Here is a 22,503-nt window from a genome sequence, read left to right as displayed (position 1 = left end):
CAATATGGTGTTGGCCCACCCTTAGTCTTGATGACAGCTTTCACTCTCGCAGGCATACGTTCAATTAGGTGCTGGAAGGTTTCTCCGGGAATGGCAGCCCATTCTTCACGGAGTGCTGGACTGAGGAGAGGTATCGATGTTGGTCGGTGAGGCCTGGCACGAAGTCGGCGTTCCTAAACATCCCAAAAGTGTTCTATAGGATTCAGGTCAGGACTCTGTGCAGGCCAGTCCATTTCAGGGATGTTATTGTCGTGTAACCACTCCGCCACATGCCGTGCATTACGAGCATGTGCTCGATCGTGTTGAAAGATTCAATCGCCTTCCCCGAATTGCTCTTCAACAGTGGGAAGCAAGGTGCTTAAAACATTAATGTAGGCCTGTGCTGTGATAATGCCACGCAAAACAACAGGGGCTGCAAGCCCCTTCCATGAAAAACACAACCACACCATAACACCACGGCCTCCGAGTTCACTGTTGGCATTACGCACTCTGGCAGATGAAGTTTACCGGGCATTCGCCATCCCCACACCCTGCCATCGGATCGCTACATTGTGTACCGTGATTCGTCACTCCACACAACGTTATTCCACTGCTCAATCGTCCCATGTTTACGCCCCTTACACCCAGCGAGGTGTTGTTTGGCATTTACTGGCGTGATGTGTGGCTTGTGAGCAGAGATCGACCATGAAATCCAAGTTTTCTCGCCCCCCGCCACACTGTCATAGTACTTGCAATGGATCCTGATGCAGAGTGGAATTATTGTGTGACGGTCTGGATAGATTCTGCCTATTACACATTACGACCCTCTTCAACTGTCGTCGGTCTCTGTCAGTTAACAGACAAGGTCGGCCTGTACGCTTATGTGCTGTATGTATATGTGTATGAGTCACTACACGTTTCTACTTCACTATCACATCGTAAACAGTGGACCTAGGAATACTTGAAAAAAAGACAGCAGGGGTCGTACATTTTTTACTATTGCAAAATCGATTTTCTGTCACTGAGTGACCATCTTCAGTGCTATATTGTATAACTTAAATTGGGATGCACTGTTGTCACTAAGCTTACGGCAATCACATAGACTCTATGTGATTGCCGTAAGCTTAGTGACAACAGTGCATCCCAATTTAAGTTATACAATATAGCACTGAAGATGGTCACTCAGTGACAGAAAATCGATTTTGCAATAGTAAAAAATATACGACCAATGCTGTCTCTTTTTTCAAGTATACCTGTTATCTGGTCGTAGTGCACAAGACAACATGGAGTCGCCAATCAATAAAATTTGGACCTAGGAATGCTTAGGAGTGTGGAAATCTCGCGTACAGACGTATGACACAAGTGACACCCAATCACCAGACCACGTTCGAAGCCCGTAAGTTCTGCGGAGCGCCCCATTCTGCTCTCTCACGATGTCCAATGACTACTGACGTCGCTGATATGGAGTACCTGGCAGTAGGTGGCAGCACAATGCACCTAATATGAAAAACGTATGTTGCTGGAGGCGTCCGGATACTTTTGATGACATAGTGTATTCACTGAAGGTTCTCTCTCATCGCACAGTATAGCAGCAAACCACAATTGTCCCACCATGTCGCCAAACACTGGCGGTGATGTATAGTAGACAGTATTATGATGTAGTCTACTCTAGATGTAATTTCCTTTTTTTTTATATTTTCGTTGAGATAAAAGTGCCGGCCGGGGTGGCCGAGCGATTCTAGGCGCTACAGTCTGGAACCGCGCGACCGCTACGGTCGCAGATTCGAATCCTGCCTCGGGCATGGATGTGTGTGATGTACTTAGGTTAGTTAGGTTTAAGTAGTTCTAAGTTCTAGGGAACTGATGACCTAAGTAGTTAAGTCCCATAGTGCTCAGAGCCCTTTGAACCATTTTTTGAGATAAAAGTAATTTTCGTTGTTTCTCATCAAATTCTTTACCTGGCAACAAAAACAGACACCGCAGGTTTGCGCTAGCATAGTGCATTTGGGAGAATCATTTTAACACTGAACGATGACAAACCTCCTCCTTCTTGAAACATTTCGTCATATAGTTCTGGATTTGTGTGGCTTGCCCACGAATCATTAACGGAAGAATTTTTTTTCCTCTACTTATGGTTTGAACACGTCAGTCAATTTTTTTTATGTTGGCTGTTATAAGTTTACCAGATTTTGATGAAGTGATGAAGACATTCCAATATTTTGCCTTCGCCTTTACTTACCATGACTTTTATGAAAATATTGGTAAATACAATGTACTGAGCATTAGTTCGGTTTCTTTTCGATGCAAATAACGTAAAAATGGAAAATAAAGGATGATCAAATACTTTCCGTATTGCCCCTATGCCCTGCGACCCTCGGGTTATCGTTCCGCACTCTTCCCGCATTGCTTGTCCACGGTAAACAGTTCGCGGAAACAAATGCACCTTTCTCAAACTAGTGCTCTCAATTTATTGTACAACAAAGGAGGTTCATAAGGTTTAGCACAGTCGTCTCTAATTTTTTAATTTTTTTCAGGAGGAGAATGAAATTTCTTGTGAAACAGTTAGCTATACATTGAGCCTACTCAATGTAGCCCCCATCAGCTGTCACGCATCTGGCCCAACGTTCTTTCCAGGATGTAAATGCACTTTGCTAAATTCTGTGGATTGACCTTTATACAATAACTTGACACAGTAAATAAGGTCTTCCTCACTGTCAAATGTTTTACCGCGCAAATGGGCTTCCAGACGACCAAAGAGGTAAAAATCAGACGGAGCCAAGTCCGGACTGTAGGGAGGAAGAGGAACAATTTTCCAACCCATTTTCCTGATTTCCTCCTACGTTATAATGGCTGTATGTAGTTTGGAATTGTCATAGTGTAGTCTGATGAGCTGACCCTGACCCTGAAGCTGTGGTCTGTGGGTCTTGATGGCGCGTCGCAGCTTGTCGAGTCACAAACAGTAAAGGTCCCGGTTAATTTTGGAGCCAGGTTCCAAATAATCAATGAAAATGAAACCACAATGATCCCAGAAGAAGAAAGCCATCACTTTTCGGCCTGCTGTTTGCGAAACTCTTGGTTTCTTCTTCCGAGGGGAACCCGGATGACGCCACTCCATGCATGGATTGGGTCTTGCTCTCAGGTTCGGACAAAAACAACCATGTTCCATTCTGGGTAATGACGCCGTCAAAACATTGTTTCCACTCTTCAGTAAAGGTCTTCATGAGACCCTTGCACACATTCCTCCTCATCGTTTTCATTTCTCTCGTTAATAATCTAGGCACCCAACGCGCACAGATTTTTCTGTACCCTAGTGACTGAACCAGTGATACCACACTACCCAGTGACAAACGAGTCATTTCAGCAAGCTGTCGTGTCGTCACACATCTGCCATTTTGCATGATTTGATCAATGGTCTCCTTATTCACATCACTCACTGCCGTCGATGGTCTGCCGCATCGTGGATTGTCCAGTAGAGAGAAATCATCTTCTTTAAAGCTCTGCAACTACCGCTGGATACTGTTGCGATACACTGTGTCCTGCCCATAAACAGGGAACAACTTCCTGTGAATCGATGTGGCAGAGTCACTGTCGGTCTTGAAGAGGAATTCCATCACCAATATCTACTTCGTGGACCATTATGGCTCACCTGGAAATAAAAGAAAATACTTTTATACACGAACCTACAGCTAAATGTTCCAAGTATGTTCGCAAAAAGTTTCATTCTCCTCCTGCAAAAAATAAAAAAATTGGAGACGAGTGTGCAAAACTTTTTAAACGCCATTTCTACTAATCACTGGAAGAATATGATGAAGAAGAAAACATTCTACACTAACAGTTGCATAATGGAAAGGCTCAACACATATCATATTTAGGACAAAGTAGGACAAAAATTTATTTAGACACTTATCAATCGCCATTTATTAAACGAATATGATGCATATTACACATTGTGTCAGAGGGATCTTATAGCTCTGGGCATAATTCAAAATATTTATGTAAATTAAATTTTAATCAACCTTATTGACTTCTTTTAAAGTAATACCTGCGCGTTGCTTTCAAGTTGAAAACAGGAATGAAAATTCCAGCACTGATACAAACTTTGAAACTCCTGCAGATTGTTCAATTTCTGTTGGAAGTGAAGTTGATTTATCTTTCCACAGTGTGGTGTCACCGCCAGACACCACACTTGCTAGGTGGTAGCTTAAATCGGCCGCGGTCCATTTAGTACATGTCGGACCCGCGTGTCGCCACTGTGTGATCGCAGACCGAGCGCCACCACAAGGCAGGTCTCGAGATACGGAATAGCACTCGCCCCAGTTGTACGACGACTTTGCTAGCGACTACACTGACGAAGCCTTCTCTCATTTGCCGAGAGACAGTTAGAATAGCCTTCAGCTAAGTCCATGGCTACGACCTAGCAAGGCGCCATTAGCCTTACAGAGTTTGATAGTGATCGTATGAAATGTCTCATCAAGAACGTTGTATTCACAACAAGGATAAATAAAAGTTAAGTATTCGAGGAGCTGCATACTTTTCTTATTAGAATTCACTACTTATCCTGTTCCAGAATTCACGCCCGTCTGCGTTAGATAGCGTGCATTTCGGCCTCCTCTATCTACAAGGTGTTGGCACATTTGCCGACACATCACACAGTCTCAGCAAAGAAAAATTAAGGAGTATAATAAAATTTCTGCACGAAAAAAAACGGTATTTACACAACAAAGCAACTCCATTGACATCTGACGCTAAAATCAGTAGCAGTTCACAGCTGACACATGAGAACAGTAATTAAGTTAATAGCTCATGTGATAAGTTTTTGACTAAAGATGAATCACGCCTTGTTTCATTAGCGTTTCCTTTCCTAATCGTATTCATTTACTCTGTTTCGTAAGAATGTCCATTTCGAGCCGTAGTAATAAGCGGCTATGGCTTCGAGTTTACTGGGTTTCAAGAGGGCATAGAGCTCAAGGCTTGTCTTCGTACAGATCAAAGGAGTTGCCCTCTGCTTTCCTTTCTGTATATTCTATGGTATAGCTGCAGAATTTGTTTTGTACAGTTTTAATGTTGAGTGTCTCGTTTCCACTTCCTTCACTTTTTCCGTGTGCAAGCTAGACAGCGCTGATGATAAACAGACTTTTATCCCACACATATTTTAACTAGCGTTTGTCTTCCGCGTCTTCACACTTTTATAGCCGTACTTAGTGTTTGTAAATATTGTACATCACTCGGGCGGCTATGTAAATCGTCCGAGTTTTCTGTAAATCCTACTCTACTTTTCATTGCTGAAAGCCCTCTGTGTTTTCACGATTAGCAAGAAAATATAAAACGTTTGTATATACTCACTTCGAAAGTCAGCATATGTCCACTACCTTTAAAGTTCTTCTGTATCTCTGTATTCTAATCTGGCCAACAATTTACAAACTTCAGATGTTAAATAAATCCCATGATATTACATTTTATGTGAACATGATTACTTAGGTAGCGTGACTATAATGATCTATGAGAATTCATATAGTATGAATTATGATTCCAACAATCCGAGCAGCAGCTCTAATAACCTCGCAGCTTCTCCAATGAAAGATTTATTGTATGTGTGTGTGTATGTGTATGCTAAGTGAACTTTACTGACACAGTAATTAGCTCCCCGCCGTTTCTAGAACACGAAGATATGAGAGTCGATGTGGAGGACGTAGGGGCTCCCGTGTTATGGTTAGAGGTTAACCGCGCTTTTGAGACAGTAAGGCAGAAGGGATACATAATATTCGTTCGGAATTTCGAAAATCATTGGAAGAGTGGGGTTCGGAAATGGAGGGACATGACAAGCAAACAACTACTCAAGTTTCCAGAGTGAGATTTTCACTCTGCAGCGGAGTGTGCGCTGATACGAAACTTCCTGGCAGATTAAAACTGTGTGCCGGACCGAGATTCGAACTCGGGACCTTTGCCTTTTGCGGGCAAGTGCTCTACCATGTGAGCTACCCAAGCACGACTCGCGCCCCGTCCTCACAGCTTTACTTCTGCCAGTACCCCCGTCTCCTACCTTCCAAACTTTACGGAAGTTCTCCTGCGAACCTTGTAGAACTAACAATCCCGAACGAAAGGATAGCGGAGACATGGCTTAGCCACTGCCTAGGGGATGTTTAACTACTCAAGTTGGTCTGTATGTTCATGTGTGTCGAGACATATGGCGTTAGACATTCTGAAAAGAGTATTTCACACAACGCTTCATATGGGAAAAGCAGAGAAGCGTGGTAACCATCACACAATCAGCTTAACAACTGAAGCATCCAAGTAGATGACAAGGATAATGCACAGAAGAATGGAGAAGCAAACCGATGATCTGTTACACAACAATCACTTTGCCCTTAGAAAAGGTAAAGACACAAAGATAGGTATTTATGACATTACCTTGATAATCGAAGCAAGATTTGAGAATAATCAAGATAAGAATGGAGTATTTGTCGCTCTAGGAAAAGCGATCGACAATAGTGAAAGATGTTAAAAACTTTCAGGAAAATCGTTGCGTGCTATAGGGAAAAGCGGGTGAAATTCAATATGTATAAGAACCAAGAAGGAACATTAAGAATGGAAGACCAAGAACTATGTGAACGGATTGCAATGGAATGGGTTCTTTCGGCTATACTTTTCAATCTATACATAGAAGAAAATGACGGAAATAACGGAATGGTTCATGAGTAGGGTTAAAATCCAGGGTGAAAGGGTTCTCTATGAAACGAGTCTCTGGCGACATTGTTGTGGTGAGTGAAAGTGAGAAAGAATTTCAGGATATGTTGAACAGAATGTAGAGTATATTGAGCGTACACTGTGAATTACACGACCAAACCGCACAAAGACGCAACTAATGAGGAGTAACAGAAATGATATTAGAGATATACTGAACATCAAAGTTGGGGACCAAGAAGTAGACGAAATGAAGAAATTTTGATCTGTTGGAAGCAAAATAACAAGACGGGCGAAGCAACGAGGAGATAATGAACAGACCATCAGAGGCAAAGAGGGCGTTCCTGGCCAGAATAAGTCTACTAGTATCAAGAACCGGCCTTAATTTGAAGAAGTTTTGAAAATGTTCGTTTGGAGTACAGAATTGTGTGAAAGTGACCGTGGGCTTTGGGATGGAAGGAAAGGATGAAATTCGAAGCTTTTGGGACGCCAGGCTACAGAAGAATGTTGGAAATTATAAGCTATTCAGGTACAAGAAAAATAACGCTACTGAAATAAATATTTAAAAAATGAAAATTAAAACATAAATCTTAAAATTTGAGTTACATCAACCTTGAATGTAACTAATTAAATAAACAGACAGGCTATATTTAGAAATTACTTGGAGTAACAAGAAATGAGGGAATTCGGAGATTCGACGAGGAAAGGAAAATGTGAAAAATATTGGGAAAAAAGGACAAGACAATAGGACATGTCTTAAGACATCAAGGAATAGAAAAAATACTTTTTCGGTGGGTGTAGACTTGTAGCAGTTATGCATAAACGATAGGGATAGCGATTTCTGCTGGATCCATGTAGGTGTATTATAAATATTACGAGCTCGGAGAAAGAAATTTGTTCCTGTAATTGTAATTGATGCCCAGGTGACATAACGATCGTATTAATTACACGAAAAACATAGCGTTGTTCTTCTGTTTCAGATTCTGTTTCGGCATAAATCTTCCTCTGTCCGTTTGTGATAAACAAGTTTGACTACCAAATGGGTGACCCGTAGTCGATCCCAATGTTGTCAACATATTTTTTCTTTCATGTGTGAGAAACATTTAAGGCGGTCCACGTGGCATACTGCGTGTGTGGATGGTAAGGAGCATCTTCGCCTACAGACCTCATCTTTGGAGATGCGACCGGTGCACTTTGCTGACTACAAGTTTTCCCAATATAGCTGTCACAGGATGTCACACGAGGACACTGAAGCAGCGTCTGTCGCGGTTCCTCCGTGTCGCGATGTCGAAGTTAGGCCCCACCTGGTGAACCTGAACTACAACGACACGACTTCCAAGGTACAATGGGTATATTTTTTTAGTATTTAGGTACAAGAGATCCTTACGCTCTGGTGGTTTCTTACAAGGTAATTATGTAACTACGATTTTTTTTCGGTTCATTGCTCCAGTTACCTTTTCTTCTGTCACAGCATTATCACAGCAGTCTGTTGTGTAAACACCGGAACACAGTGTAATGCAACAGACCTCAGTAAAAAAAGCAGTCATATGACTGCCGTCGTTGCGGGAACAGCCCAGCATAGAGGCGTTGTGACTGTCTTGCAATGTCTTCAGTAACCCAATAAACGAGTTGAGTATCGGTCAACTCTTCATCAGTAAAACAATCCGTACTGCTGTGTGATGCTGACGTACAACTAACGCTGCCGGGAAAAAAACGAGCAGTAATGGATGCGAGAATGTGGGTGGATTGTAAAACGCGCGCTACTGTTGTCAACATCAAATAGCCTCAGTGAACGGAACAAGACTGTTACCGAAGAAAGACACACAGAGCATAACATCATCTGCACTTTTGTACAACGTACATAAAAAGATAAAAGATAGTAATAAATAGCCAGCCCTTTGAATCCATATAATCTCCTTCATTATGCACGCTTACCGTTTAAAGCTGTTCCTCTTTCACCCACTGAGAACCACTGAACTCCTTAATTTGTTGACCCGGATTAACTCTGCAGACTACAATTTATTCTTCTATCTCTCTAAAAGCCAGCAGACAGACTAATGCACTTGTATTGAAAAAATTGAGATCCTTATCAATTCGTTGAACACCAGTAGTCCAAAGAGCTATATTTTTATCGTCCTTTTTGCTATCAGCTCATCTTTCGCATTTCGATTAAGTCTGAATCTCCCACTCAACTCTCCCCCCCCCCCCCCCCCCCCCCGCCCACACCCAATGCTTCCCACCTTTTCTCTCTAGCTACATGGTGCCCTCCAATCTAACTTGTGAGAAGTATTTTAGTGATACTATCGTCCACGTGATAGCGTGCGGACTTGCTGTCTGTGTTTGGATAGTTTAAGTTACTCTCATTTCATATCAACATTCCGTTGTACGTTTTCTGTATCAGCTGTCAAACCGTATTTTTTCAGAACCATTACTTCTTTATTCTTGAGTTGATGTAATTAAATATGCAATCTCCCAACACACTTAAGTTTGCCATAATCATTGTCTGAATCTAATTTACAGAGCTTTCCAATTTCTTCGCTAATTGTAGGTCATTGGGAAGTCCTGCTGTTATGTACTTGCTACAAAGCAATATTATGCTGTACGTTCTAGAACGGACAGAAACCTGTGCTTAGCAATCGTTGAAAAAAATGGCTCAAATGGCTCTGAGCACTATGCGACTTAACTTCTGAGGTCATCAGTCGCCTAGAACTTAGAACTACTTAAACCTAACTAACCTAAGGACATCACACACATCCATGCCCGAGGCAGGATTCGAACCTGCGACCGTAGCAGTCACGCGGTTCCAGACTGAAGCGCCTTTAACCGCACGGCCACACCGGCCGGCCAATCCTTGAAGTTTTAATTTCAAAGGGCTCTGCGGGTTCTCTTATAAGCTAATTCTTCTTCAGGATTTAGCTGCATCAGTTTTCATGAATCTTGCTTCAGAAATTTTAATAAGGAAAAGATGATTTAGGTTCGTTCCACACATCCAATTTTCAGAAATTTGTACTCTGAGACTTTTTTAAGTTTAAATTTTCCTGTAATATGTGCGCCTTTGTATGAATCAGGTGATTTTGAGTGAGGGATTACTCCCCATGTTTCACTACAGTGTTTAAGTAGACTGCTTGGCAGAAATCTAGTACAGCACTAGCTTTCTTTCGTGGGCTAATGAGCTCAAATATCTCTCTGATCACCGTTTAAAAATAAAAATCTGATAGATGTACTGTGTAATTCTCCTGGAAAACTTCAACTACCTCGTTTATCCTGCTTGTTTCGCAATACCATCTCTCTCCGTAGTAAATCCTGAAGATTTAGTTTCATCTGAGCTATGAAAGACGAATTTCGTATTATTCCTTAGGCTTAGATTTGTCAGATACATTGCCGGCAGGGGTGGCCGAGCGGTTCTAGGCGCTACAGTCTGGAACCGCGCGACCGCTAGAGTGCCCCATGACAGTCCTCATTTCAACTGCCGTAACTCTTCTTTTATTAGTAGAACAATCTCTGCTGGGTCTTCGATACTGTCTCTCATTTAAGTCAAGTTTCCTAGCCTTCAGCTTTTCTCTGTATCTAAGTTGCTACTCCTTGTATAGGAACTACTTTCCTCAGTCTTTGTATGAATTTTCTTTTCTTTTTAGATCTGGGTGCGGTTTGTATTTATTGATATGCTTTTTTAAATGGATTTGGCCTATTAAGGAGCACATGAAATAACTTAAGTCTTCTTCCTTTTCTCCTTTCTTTCTTTCTAGCAGTCTTTCTTTCTTTCCCTATGTTTTTCTCTTCTTTCTCCTGCCCACACCGCGTCTGTCTTCTTCTTTGTTTCCTTCTGGAAGCCCCTGAAACTTTTTACTTTTTCTTTGAACTTTTCTCCTTCTCCTATTTCTCCCTTTATTATTTGTATTTCTCTCAGGCCTCTTTTAACTTCTTTGATCAATGTCACTGATGTTTTTGAGTTCCTGTGAAAAACATTGAAAATTCTTTTTGTTGTTCTCTCTTCATCTAGCCGTTTTACGTGTCCTTAGAATACAACTCTTCTCTTTCTCATTCTGTATGATATTTGTTCTCTTTCTTCATAAATCTTTCATTATCTCTTAATTTCCATTTACCATTTTCATTTGGTTCCAAGACTTTCATGATTATTTTTCTTTTCTTCCTTTGTTATTTCATTTATGGAAATAAATTTCTTGTTATACAGGTCTTTTGTTACTTGAAAAGCCACCTTCATTTTCCTTGTCCTTGCTAACTCAGCTTCTTTGTCCTAAGCATTTTGTTATATTATTTCAGCTAGATATTTAAATTTTGTAGTCTGTGTGGCGTCCATAATCATTTTCCATATATTTCGCTGCCTCCTTCGTATCTGTCAAATAATTTCTTATTTTTTATTTTGTTTCAAGAGACTATATAATGGCCTGGTTTTGAAGCTTTCTCTTGTAGAAGATTCATCGGCATGTTGCACCTTCTGTAGTTTCAGCTAAGATGGCAAGATCGTCTGCAAGAGCCAAAACAACCGAAACTCTGATTATCTCCATTTCTCCCAATTTAGATTTTTCTAAAAATTCTTTCATCTTGTGCTCTTTTCCACCCCAGTTACCTTTTATAATCCTATACCTTCATTTTTGGATAATTTTCCATCTTCATCTTTGAAGCCCAATTTAGCCAGTTGGTAAGTTTGAAGGTCTAGTTTATAAGTTTTATGCAAGTTTCTGATATTGTTCCTTTGGAGGTCTTCCTCAGTTAGTGATGGCTGGTTTCTTTCGAACTTCCTTTGACTGCCCTTATTGTTGTTGAGGTTTCGCACCTTTGTTGCTTAAAGTTGATAACGTCTTCACTTCTTTAGGTGAAGTATATTTCTGCCAGGCTTGTTGTAGATGTAGTAATACTTTTTCACACTGTTCATTCCACCATACGTACTTTTTGTGTCTTTTGACTGGCACCATTTGAAGGACGGTGCTGATTAAGTTTGTTTCAATCTCCTCCCAGCCTTCTGAGTTTATATTTAGCTGTTCCTGAAATTCTTGTTTCTTAGTTTCAGTGTTGCAGTATCAGTTTTACGAATCCAATGCCCTTGTCTTTGAATTTTTGTTTGTATAGTAAATTTCATTTTTATTGTGATTAGATAGTGACCTGTTTCAACATTAGCACCCTTTATAACTTTTACGTTCATGACTTCTTTTTGATTGTTAAAAGATGTAGCTGCATGTTTGATTTGAAATTCTCCTACGTTTGCATTGGGTGTATTCCACGTTCTCCGTTTTCATGGCTGTTTCTTAAAATTTGTGGACCTTATTTTGCGGCTGAAGCCTCTGTATAATTCTGTTTGTCTTAGCTCATTCTTATTTGTTCTTTTCTGTGCTGGATACTCTCCAACTATTGCTCAACTTCCTTTCTTCTAGAGTCTGGGCTTTGAAGACCCCTGACAAAATTTTTACATTCTGTAAGGGAACCCTTGATAGTCCATACTCCTGTGAGTCCCAGAAGTTTTACAACTTTTCCTGGATTCCTTTTATTGTGGATCTCGGATTTAAGACTGTTTCGCTTGCAGTACAACTAACAATATCACCCCCGTTTTAGCTTAGGATAGGGTCCATACAGGAACTAAATAAGTAATTGTTTTTACGACATGTTTGTACTCCTTGCTCTTCCTTCTGCACCATTTGCAAGCTAGGATTCTGAGATATCTGCTAGCATCATATACTGGAAAATGAATGAGTTTCTGAAACAATAAATTTGTCCTTAATATTGTACGGAAGTTATACTAAAACTGCGAAAGAATTTGAGACAAAGAATGAAGTGGCAATACAGTATCATAGACCTGTTTGAGAAAAGCTGCAGATAAATAACGAAAAATGTTTAGTTACAATAGAAGAGGAAATGTACCTATGGAAATCTGGACTCCAGAAATCGGACACTACCAGTAATATTTTCCTACTCATAAATCCAAGCTGGACTACCTCCTGTAGCCAATTTTTGTACGTTATTTCACTACCGAAAGATAATCGAAGTATACACTCCAATCAATTTACCAGGTAGTCAGTCTCAAAAATTATTTGTTAGTATTTCTCACTTCAAGTACATCGAGCTACGTTATCAGTACGTTTTCCATACAAGGCCGTTGTTTCAAATCCTTTCATTTAGTTTCACATGTAGCCGACGAGAGCTGTAGTGAATCTTTCTGGGCATATCTGACCCGGTTTCCGTGGAGCGGAGGTTAAGACCCACTTATCTCCAGACATTGACGCCGATCTGGGACGAGCCAACCCAGTGGCTGGCGGCACGTGATGCAGTCACGTTGTGCCACCGAGCCCCAGCCAGATCACAAACATCTCTCTCTAGCGGCACGTGTTTCCTTTCACATAGACAAAGGATAATTTTCTTATCCAGTTTAGATAGCATTTGTTGTTGTCGTTGTTGTTGTTGTGGTCTTCAGCTCTCCACGCTACTTTATCCCGTGCAAGCCTCTTCATCTTTGTGTAACTACTGCAGTCTAGTTCCATTTGAGTCTGCTTACTGTATACACTACAGGTTCTCTCTCTCTCTCTACAATTTTTACCCCCACATTTCATTAGTAAATTTACTATTACTACTCTATCCTTGATGTCCCAAGACGTGTCCCATCAATCGGTGTTTACTTTTACTCAAGTTGTATAACAGATTCACTACCTACCTCGTTATTTACTCCATATAGCCATTTAGAAGATATAATTCTTCTTAGCACCATATTTCAAAAACTCTCTTCTTGTCTGAACTCCTTATCGCCCACATTTCACTTCTGTACAAGGTGACACTCTAACAATTGCCTTTAGAAAATACTTCAAGAACTAAACATATTAGATGTCAACAAGTCCTTTTCAGAAAAGCTTTTCTTGCTACTGCCAATTTCCATTTTACATTCTCTCTCCTTCTACCATCAGCAGTTATTTCGATACCTAAATATCTACATTCCGTTACCTTGATTTACTTTTGTTGATGTCCATTTTATAAGACAACTCAAAACACTGTCCATTCCACTCAACGGCTCTTCCAAGTCCTTTGCTATCTCTAACAGAATCATAATGTCATCGAGAAAGTTAAGACTTTATTTCTTCCACTGAACTTTAATTCCTGTTCATTATGTTTCCTTCTTTCCTGTACCGCTATTTCATTGTACAGATTCAATGACATTTGAGCTATGTAACGACCCGTGTCACTTTTCACAACCACTGTTTCCTTTGCATATTCTTCGACTCGTAACTGACGTCTGGATCCCGTTCAAGTTGTAAATGTCAAGGAGTGTACTCTAGTCAACAATGTCTAAACATTTATTTAAATTTTCAGATGGCACATCGTAGGTTTGCCTCTCTTTAGTCTGTCTTTTTTAACTTCTGCAGCGTACTCGGACCCACATGTTGCCATGTTGCAGAAGTTTCGCTGGGAGACCCTTACACGTCCTCCATACAGTCCCAATTTCATGCCATGCGATTTCACTATTTTTCGAGCTTTGAAGAAAGTCATTCGTGGCCGATTTGCTTCTGACGAATGGCTGCAGTCGTGGATCTGTAGGCAACAGCAAACATTTTTCTTTACAGCCTTTGACCACCTCGTGTCACAGTGGCGCTTGTGTCACTGTAGCACAAATGTATTAATAGCTACGACGATCACTTTTTAAACAATAAACAGTTTACTTACTTTTTTTTCATCTGCCTTGTTTATTTGATTGCCCCTTACACGTTTCTCCAGAAACGAAACTGATCTTGAGTGTGGGGTGCCAACTGTAAAAATTGTTAGTTCGCCTAAACAGTTCATTCCAAAGGATTTAAATACACTTAATCTCGTGTTAGTAAATTGTCGAAGTGTCTGCAGCAAGATCCCCGAGTTACTCTCCGAAATAAACAGTAGTAATGCCAATATTGTATTAGATACCAAAAGCTGGTTGAAGCGAGACATAAAAAGCAGTGAAATTTGAACACGGATTGGACAATGTTCAGGAAGGATAGGACTGATGCTATGAGAAGTGGTGTGTTCATTGCAGTTAAAAGCTGTTTAAACGCAGTTGAGATCGATACTGGGTCGGACTGTGAAATAGCCTGGATAAAGCTGTCAATCAGACAAGGATTGACCATTGGATTAGGATGTTTTTATAGACCACTAGTATCAGCAACAAACATCGCAGAACGTTTCAGGGAAAGTCTTGAGAACATAGGAAATAAATATCCAAATTATCCATTAGTTATAGGCGGAGACTTTAATCTGGCATCAATTGACTGGGAAAATTACACATTTATCACAGGGGGCAGAAGCAAAGATTCGTGTGAAGTTATTCTAGGAGCGCTCTCAACTTACAACCTTGAGCAATGTGTTAGAAAACCAACTCGAGATGGGAACATACTAGATATCTTGGCGACAAACAGACCTGATGTTTTTGAGGAAGTTAATCTAGAAGAAGGTATTTGCGACCATAGTGTCGTTGTGGTTTCTATGTCAGTTGAAGTTGGAAGTTGGAAAAAAAAAAACAAAGAAACAGTGTAGAGTTTTCTTGTTTGGGAAAGCAAATAAAAGTTTCATTAATGAGTATCTTCATAGTCAGCTCCAAGCATTCACCGCGGGACACAAAGATAATGAGTATCTTTGGTCGGAATTTAAAGGTATTATCCACCATGTGCTAGAGAAGTACGTGCCTAGCAACAATATAGGGGAGGGAAAGGATCCACCTTGGTACAACAAACATATTAGGAATTTTCTGAGGAAGCAGAGAATTTTGCACAGTCGTTTTAACCGTAATCACTGCCGCGCTGACAAACAGAAATTATGCGAAATGAAAGCAGCTGTCAGAAGGACAATGAGAGATTCTTTTAACGAATTTGAAAGCAATATTTTATCTGCAGATTCTAAAAACAACACCAAAAAAATTGTTCGTACGTAAAATCTATGAACGCTACAAATAATTCAATGCCTTCTCTTGCCGACAGTACGGGTAATGTAACTGATGTTGATAAACAGAAGGCCGAAATTCTAAACCTAGCTTTCAAAAACTCGTTTACGGTAAAGGTCTGCAGCACCATTCCCCCTTTCAAGTATCGAACAGACGCAAGGAAGGCTGATATAGTATTTAGTGTATCTGGGACGGGAAACAGTTAAGATCCTTAGACGCCAGGAAGGTATCTGGCCCACACGGTATCCCCATAAGATTATATGTTAACTATGCTACAAATATAGCACCATTCTTATCCATCATCTATTAGAGATCATTAGAACAGTGGAAAGTTCCACGGGACTGGAAGAAGGCCCGGGTCATAGCAATCTGTAAAAAGGGAAGAAAATCGGATACACAAAATTACCGGGTAATTTCACTGACATCGATTTGTTGTACAATCATGGAACATATTTTGTGTTCAGACATAATGACCTTTCTAGATTCTGAGAAGCTCAACTGCAAAAACCAGCACGGTTTTAGGAATCAGCGGTCATGCGAGACACAGCTGGCTCTCTTTGTGCATGATATACAACAGGCTGTAGATACCGGCTCCCAGGTTGATGCCATGTTTCTCGACTTGTGAACGGCGTTCGACTCAGTTCCGCACTGTCGCTTGCTCCAAAATCTGCGCGCTTACGGTCTATGCGATGACATATGCGGTTGGATAGAAAGCTTTCTAACAGACATGGAGCAGTATGTCGTCATGATCGGGGTGACTTGAACAGAAACAAGCGTAACTTCAGGAGTACCCCAGGGCAGCGTAACAGGTCCGCTGCTTTTTACGATTTACATTAACTGTCTGGTTGATGGTATTGACAGCGGCATTAGACTATTTGCCGATGATGCTGTAGTCTATAGGAAAATAGGATCACACGAAAGTTGTGAACAAATCAATGAAGATTTTCAGAAAATTAATGCGTGGTGTAATGACTGGCAGTTATTTCTCAATATCAGTAAGTGTAACCTACTGCGTGTAACAAGATGAAAATTCCCGTTAATGTAAGAGTACAAAATAAATGCCCAGTCTTTGGAAGCGGTAACATCCGTCAAGTATCTGGCTGTGACTATTCGAACTGATCTCAAATGGAATGATCAGATTACACAAGTAACGGGTAAGCAAACGCTAGATTGCGGTTTATTGGTAGAATCCTGAACCGATGACGTCCTTCAACAAAGGAAATAGCTTACAGTATGTTAGTTCGTCCAGTCTTAAGACTATTGTTCGTCTGTACGGGACCCTTACCAGTTGGGTCTGGTTCACGAGATTGAGAAGGTTCAAAGAAGAGCGGCAAAATTCGTGACTGGTACATTTAGCCAACGCGAGAGCGTTACAAATCTCATAGAAAGTTTGAAGTGGGACGGGGCGCTAAACGGAAGGGGCTGCTCTCTAAATTCCGAAATCCGATCTTCACAGAGGATGTAGATCATACATTATTACCACCAACTTTCAAAAATGGTTCAAATGGCTCTGAGCACTATGGGACTTAACATCTGTGGTCATCAGTCCCCGAGAACTTAGAACTACTTAAACCTAACTAACCTAAGAACATCACACACATCCATGCCCGAGGCAGGATTCGAACCTGCGACCGTAGCAGTCCCGCGGTTCCGGACTGAGCGCCTGAACCGCTAGACCACCGCGGCCGGCCCACCAACTTTCAAGTCGCGCAATGATCACCGTCAAAGATTAGAGCTCGTACTGAAGCGTTCATACAGTCATTTTGTCCTCGCGCGATCCGCGAGTGGAACAGAGTGGAGGGGGGGGGGGGGGGGGGGGGGAGCGGGGAAATATGACTTTGGTGCGAATTGTGCCCTCCGGCACAAACCGCTTGGTGGCTAGCGGAGTATGTATGTAGATGTAGATGTAGATGTAGATGTAAATCTTCCTCCGAGTTAGGGCTTCTTCTGTAAATAATGGGCAACAGTATTTTGTAATCAATACTTAAGTGTAGGAAATATCCCTAAGAATAATAATCATAAAAAGTAATTGGGCTCATTGTCAACTGTTCAAAATGGGGCGACGGAAAAATATCGAAACACCAAAAAATAACTAATGTAGAGTAATGAAATTTCGGGAATACATTTGTCTAGGTGATATATGTAAATGATGGACATTGGAAGATCACATGTCAATAAAGCCCGAGATCGGCCATTGCAAATGTAAAATGATGGTTCATTAATTATCGGTGTAACAGGCTGAATTTTGAGCGCAAGGTTGCAACCACATATGCATTGCGTAGTACAGGTGCCGGATGTCAGTTTGTGGGATGGAGTTCCATATCTGTCGCATTTAGTCAGTCAATAAAGGGCGGTTAATGCAGTTTGTGGATGACGCTGTAGTTGTCGTCCGACGATGTCGCATATGTGCTCGACTGGAGACAGATCTGGTGATCGAGCAGGCCCAAGCAACATGTCAACACTGTGTAGAGCGTGCTGGGTTGCAACAGCGGTAGGTGTGGGAGAGTTAACCTGTGTGAAAACACTCTATGAAATCCTAGTTATGAAGGCAACCACAACAGGTCGAACAACCAATCTGACGTACTAGTTTCCAGCCAGAGTTCGTGGGATAACCGCGAGCGTGCTCCTGCTTCCATACGAAATCGGTCCACAGACCTTAGCTCCAGTATAAGTCCAGTGTGTCTACCAAGCAGACAGTTTGTTTGCAGATCCTCAACTGGCCTCCTTCTAACTGACACGTGGCCATCACTGCTACCGAGGCAGAACCAGCTTCCATCAAACGTAACAGATCTCTACGCTGCCCTCGAATGAGCTCTCACTTGACACTACTGAAGCCACAAGTGGCAGTTGTTTCGGGTCAGTGAAATGCACGCTACATGGCGTCTGGCTCGGAGTTGTCCTTGAAGTAATCGATCTGTAGCAGTTCTTTGTGCCACTGTGGTGCCACCTGCTGCTGCAGATGCAGTACTAGGCGCCAGAGCCATATGCCCGACATGATGGTCTTGCTCTCGGTAATGCCACGTGGCCGTCCAAACCCTAGTCTTCTTGCGACCGTACATTCTCGTGACCACCGCTGCCAGCAGTGGTATACATTCTTGCCAAGTATTTCCGCAATATTGCAGATCGAACATCGAGATTCTCGTAGTCCTATTACACGACCTCTTACAAACTCAGTGAGGTGTTCTCGCCTGAAAGGCACTCTTGACTAACATCAGCTCACCAGGTCCACTCTCGTAGTTAACTAGCGCTCAAGACCGTTACAGCGTGTATCTAAAGCAAACATAATTTCCGTCCTCATAGTGGCGCGAAATTTCAGCACCCGTCATCTTTCAGACTTAGAAACACGATTACCAACTATCCTTTATTTCATGCAATTCCTACTCGATGTCGAGATTTTTCTTCTGTCAGAGAGTTTGGATTTTGACTGCACCAATATTTTCAATCAAGGAATAAAATTGTGCAATCAGTTGCTTAAAGCGAGTTAGAAGGTTACTAAAAACAAACATACTTAAGTAGTACATCTTACTCGACACATTCTATTTGCTGGATTATTTACATAACGCAGCATAAGAGTTTAGGTAACGGCCTTGCCGCAGTGGCTACACCGGTTCCCGTGAGATCCCCGAAGTTATGCGTTGTCGGGCGTGGTCGGCACTTGGATGGGTGACCATCCAGGCTGCTATGCACTGTTGCCATTTTTCGGGGTGCACTCAGCCTCGTGATGCCAATTGAGGAGCTACTCGACCGAATAGTAGCGGCTTCGGTCAAGAATACCATCATAACGACCGGGAGAGTGGTGTGCTGACCCCACGCCCCTCCTATCCGCATACTCCACTGAGGATGACACGGCGGTCGGGTGGTCCCGATAGGCCACTCGTGGCCTGAATACGAAGTTAATAGCGTAAGAGTTTATAAAAAGGTAATAACAGTACAAAACCTGTCAAATTATTGTCAAACTGCTCTGGTAAGTGTGTAAATGCACATACGAAGTACGTTATTTTTGTTGTTTTTAAATTATAATACCAAGATTTGTTCAGTATCCTTGTAAAAGTGACCTATCTACTACTACAATTACTGAAACACTTCACAACACACTTCCGCACTACGATGAATTTTTTTCTGGAAAATAGTACACTAAGCTCTGTAAAGGATAATACTGACATCTTATCTCCTGCCTGAGTCAGTTTTTCAGTGAAGATAACGAGAAGTTGGAGTACGAAAATCGGAAAATTACCATCATGCTCATAGTCCCAATGACATCTACATCTTCATCTACATCTACATGGATACTCTGCAAATCACATTTAAGTGCCTGGCAATTCTCTATTATTCCAATCTCGCATAGCACGCGGAAAGAATGAACACCTATATCTTTCTGTACGAGTTCTGATGTCACCTATTTTATCGTGGTGGTCGTTCCTCCCTATGTAGGTCGGTGTCAACAAAATATTTTCGCATTCGGAGGAGAAAGTTGGTGATTGCAGATTCGTGAGAAGATTCCGTCGCAACGAAAAAGGTTCTTTTAATGATTTCCAGCCCATCATTCATCATTTCTGTGACACTCTCTCCCATATTCCGCGATAATACAAAACGCGCTGCCTTTCTTTGAACTTTTTCGATGTACTCCGTCAGTCCTCTCTGGTAAGGATCCCACACCGCACAGCAGTATTCTAAAAGAGGATGGACAAGCGTAGTGTAGGCAGTCTCCTTAGTAGGTAAGTTACATTTTCTAAGTGACCTGCCAATAAATCGCAGTCTTTGGTTAGCCTTCCCCACAACATTTTCTATGCGTTCGTACCAATTTAAGTTGTTGGTAATTGTAATACCTAGGTATTTAGTTGAATTTACGGCTTTTACATTAGACTGATTTATCGTCTAACCGAAATTTAACGAACTTCTTTTAGCACTCATGTGGATACGTCACACTTTACGATTTTAGGGCCAACAGCCACTTTCCACACCATTCAGATATCTTTTCTAAATCGTTTTGCAGTTTGTTTTGATCTTCTGATGACTTTATTAGTCGATAAACGACAGCGTCATCTGCAAACAACCGAAGACGACTGTTCAGATTATCTCCCAAATCGTTTATATAGATAAGGAATAGCAAAGAGCCTATAACACTACCTTGGGGAACGCCAGAAATTACTCGATGACTTTCCGTCATTTATTACGAACTGTGACCTCTCTGACAGGATATCACAAATCTAGTCACATAACTGAGACGATATTATATGCCGGCCGCTGTGACCGAGCGGTTCTAGGCGCTTTCGTCCGGAACCGCGCTTCTGCTGCGGTCGCAAGTTCGAATCCTGCCTCGGGCATGGATGTGTGTGTTGTCCTTAGGTTAGTTAGGTTTAATTAGTTCTAAGTTTAGGGGACTAATGACCTCAGATGTTAAGTTCTATAGTACTTAGATCCATTTGAACCATTTTTTCGATATTTTATAAGCACGCAATTTCACTACGAGCCGCTTGACAATTGATAAACTGCCCAGGAACTGGTATTGCGAAATAAATTTACAGTGTAGCACCAACTTCTTGCAATATGAAATAATGTTTGTACATTGCATGTTGTTTGTGGTGAGGGTGTATGATGTGTGCCATGAGATTTTCTCTACGTTAGTGTAGGAGGAGGGGGAGAAGGAGATTAGTGTTTAAGGTTCCATCTGAATCGAGGTCATCAGAGACGAAGCGCAATCTCGGACTGGGGAAGGACACGGAAGGAAATCAGCCTTGCCCTTTCGAAGGAACCATCCCGGCATCTGCCTTAAGCGATATAGGGAAATCACGGGAAACCAAAATCAGAATGGCCGGACGCTGGTTTGAACCGTCGTCCTCCCGAACACGAGTCTAGTATTTTAACCACTGCGCTACCTCGCTCGGTTTAATGTCGAAGTCTCTACATCTCTGCCTAACTATCGCAATCTGCATTAGATGAACATGGTTACTGTAGTCAAGAACTGGACTTCCTCGAAAATTATTACTTCTCCAATCCCCCTCCCCTCCCCCAATCGCCACGTATTTCCATATTGTACATTTCTTGATCCCTCAGCATGTGTCTATCAAAATATCTATAAGTATTGTCAATTGCAATAGTTCTAAGAGATTAAAAGTTATTTGATGTATGGTGTGAAAAAATACAAGTTTTGAGACTCTTTTTAAGTTGCAATATCTTACATCCAGCTGTGTCCACGTTTTGCTTCTGTTGACGTGCAGTACAGTCATGTGCTGACAGATAGCCAGGCAAATGAAACTGGCTGTTTACGAATAAATACTAGAAGTATTACACGGTGTACATGAAATTTCTGATATATTATATTTTTAATTATGGTGACGATATGTGTGTCTGTAAATTAAATCTCCAACGACTAAAAAATGGCTCACATGACTAGGAGTAAATTAGAGTCTGGGCCGGATTTCACAAGACGTTGGGGAGGTATTTCCAAGAATGGAAGGCTGTGTCGAGTGCTCTGTTGACTTAACAGGTGGTTGAGCGCGATAGTAGTAAAGGTCTCTTTGTGACAGAAAAATATTCTCGGTAACATCTGCGCAGCCCTTCATGCTATCTAAACAAACTGTGTAACTACAAATACAATTTACATGTTTACAGTTAGGAGTATTAGCGCCGAGGAACATGCACACAAAAATGGTAGTGAACGTGAATAACCAAAAAAAGTACAACCTGTACCCGATTTAAGATCCAATCGATGCAGCTGTAGGAAATAAGGTAGTTTAAACGAGATTTTTCTCATGTTACTAACTGAAACTTAAAGAAGTTTATAGAAATAAGCCATAAGTAGGGATGCCGTTGAAGAAGCGATTAAGACAGAAACGGTTAAGACCTGCAGGAGGCACACGAAATGGACTTGCGACTGCGGGATGCGTAACAGATGCAAGGTGAGTCTTCTATATTTACATTTTTCTTATACAGTTTAA

Source organism: Schistocerca americana, chromosome 1, assembly GCF_021461395.2.
Source record: "Schistocerca americana isolate TAMUIC-IGC-003095 chromosome 1, iqSchAmer2.1, whole genome shotgun sequence".
Taxonomy (NCBI): Eukaryota; Metazoa; Arthropoda; class Insecta; order Orthoptera; family Acrididae; genus Schistocerca; species Schistocerca americana.
Note: the sequence above shows the minus strand (reverse complement) of the source record.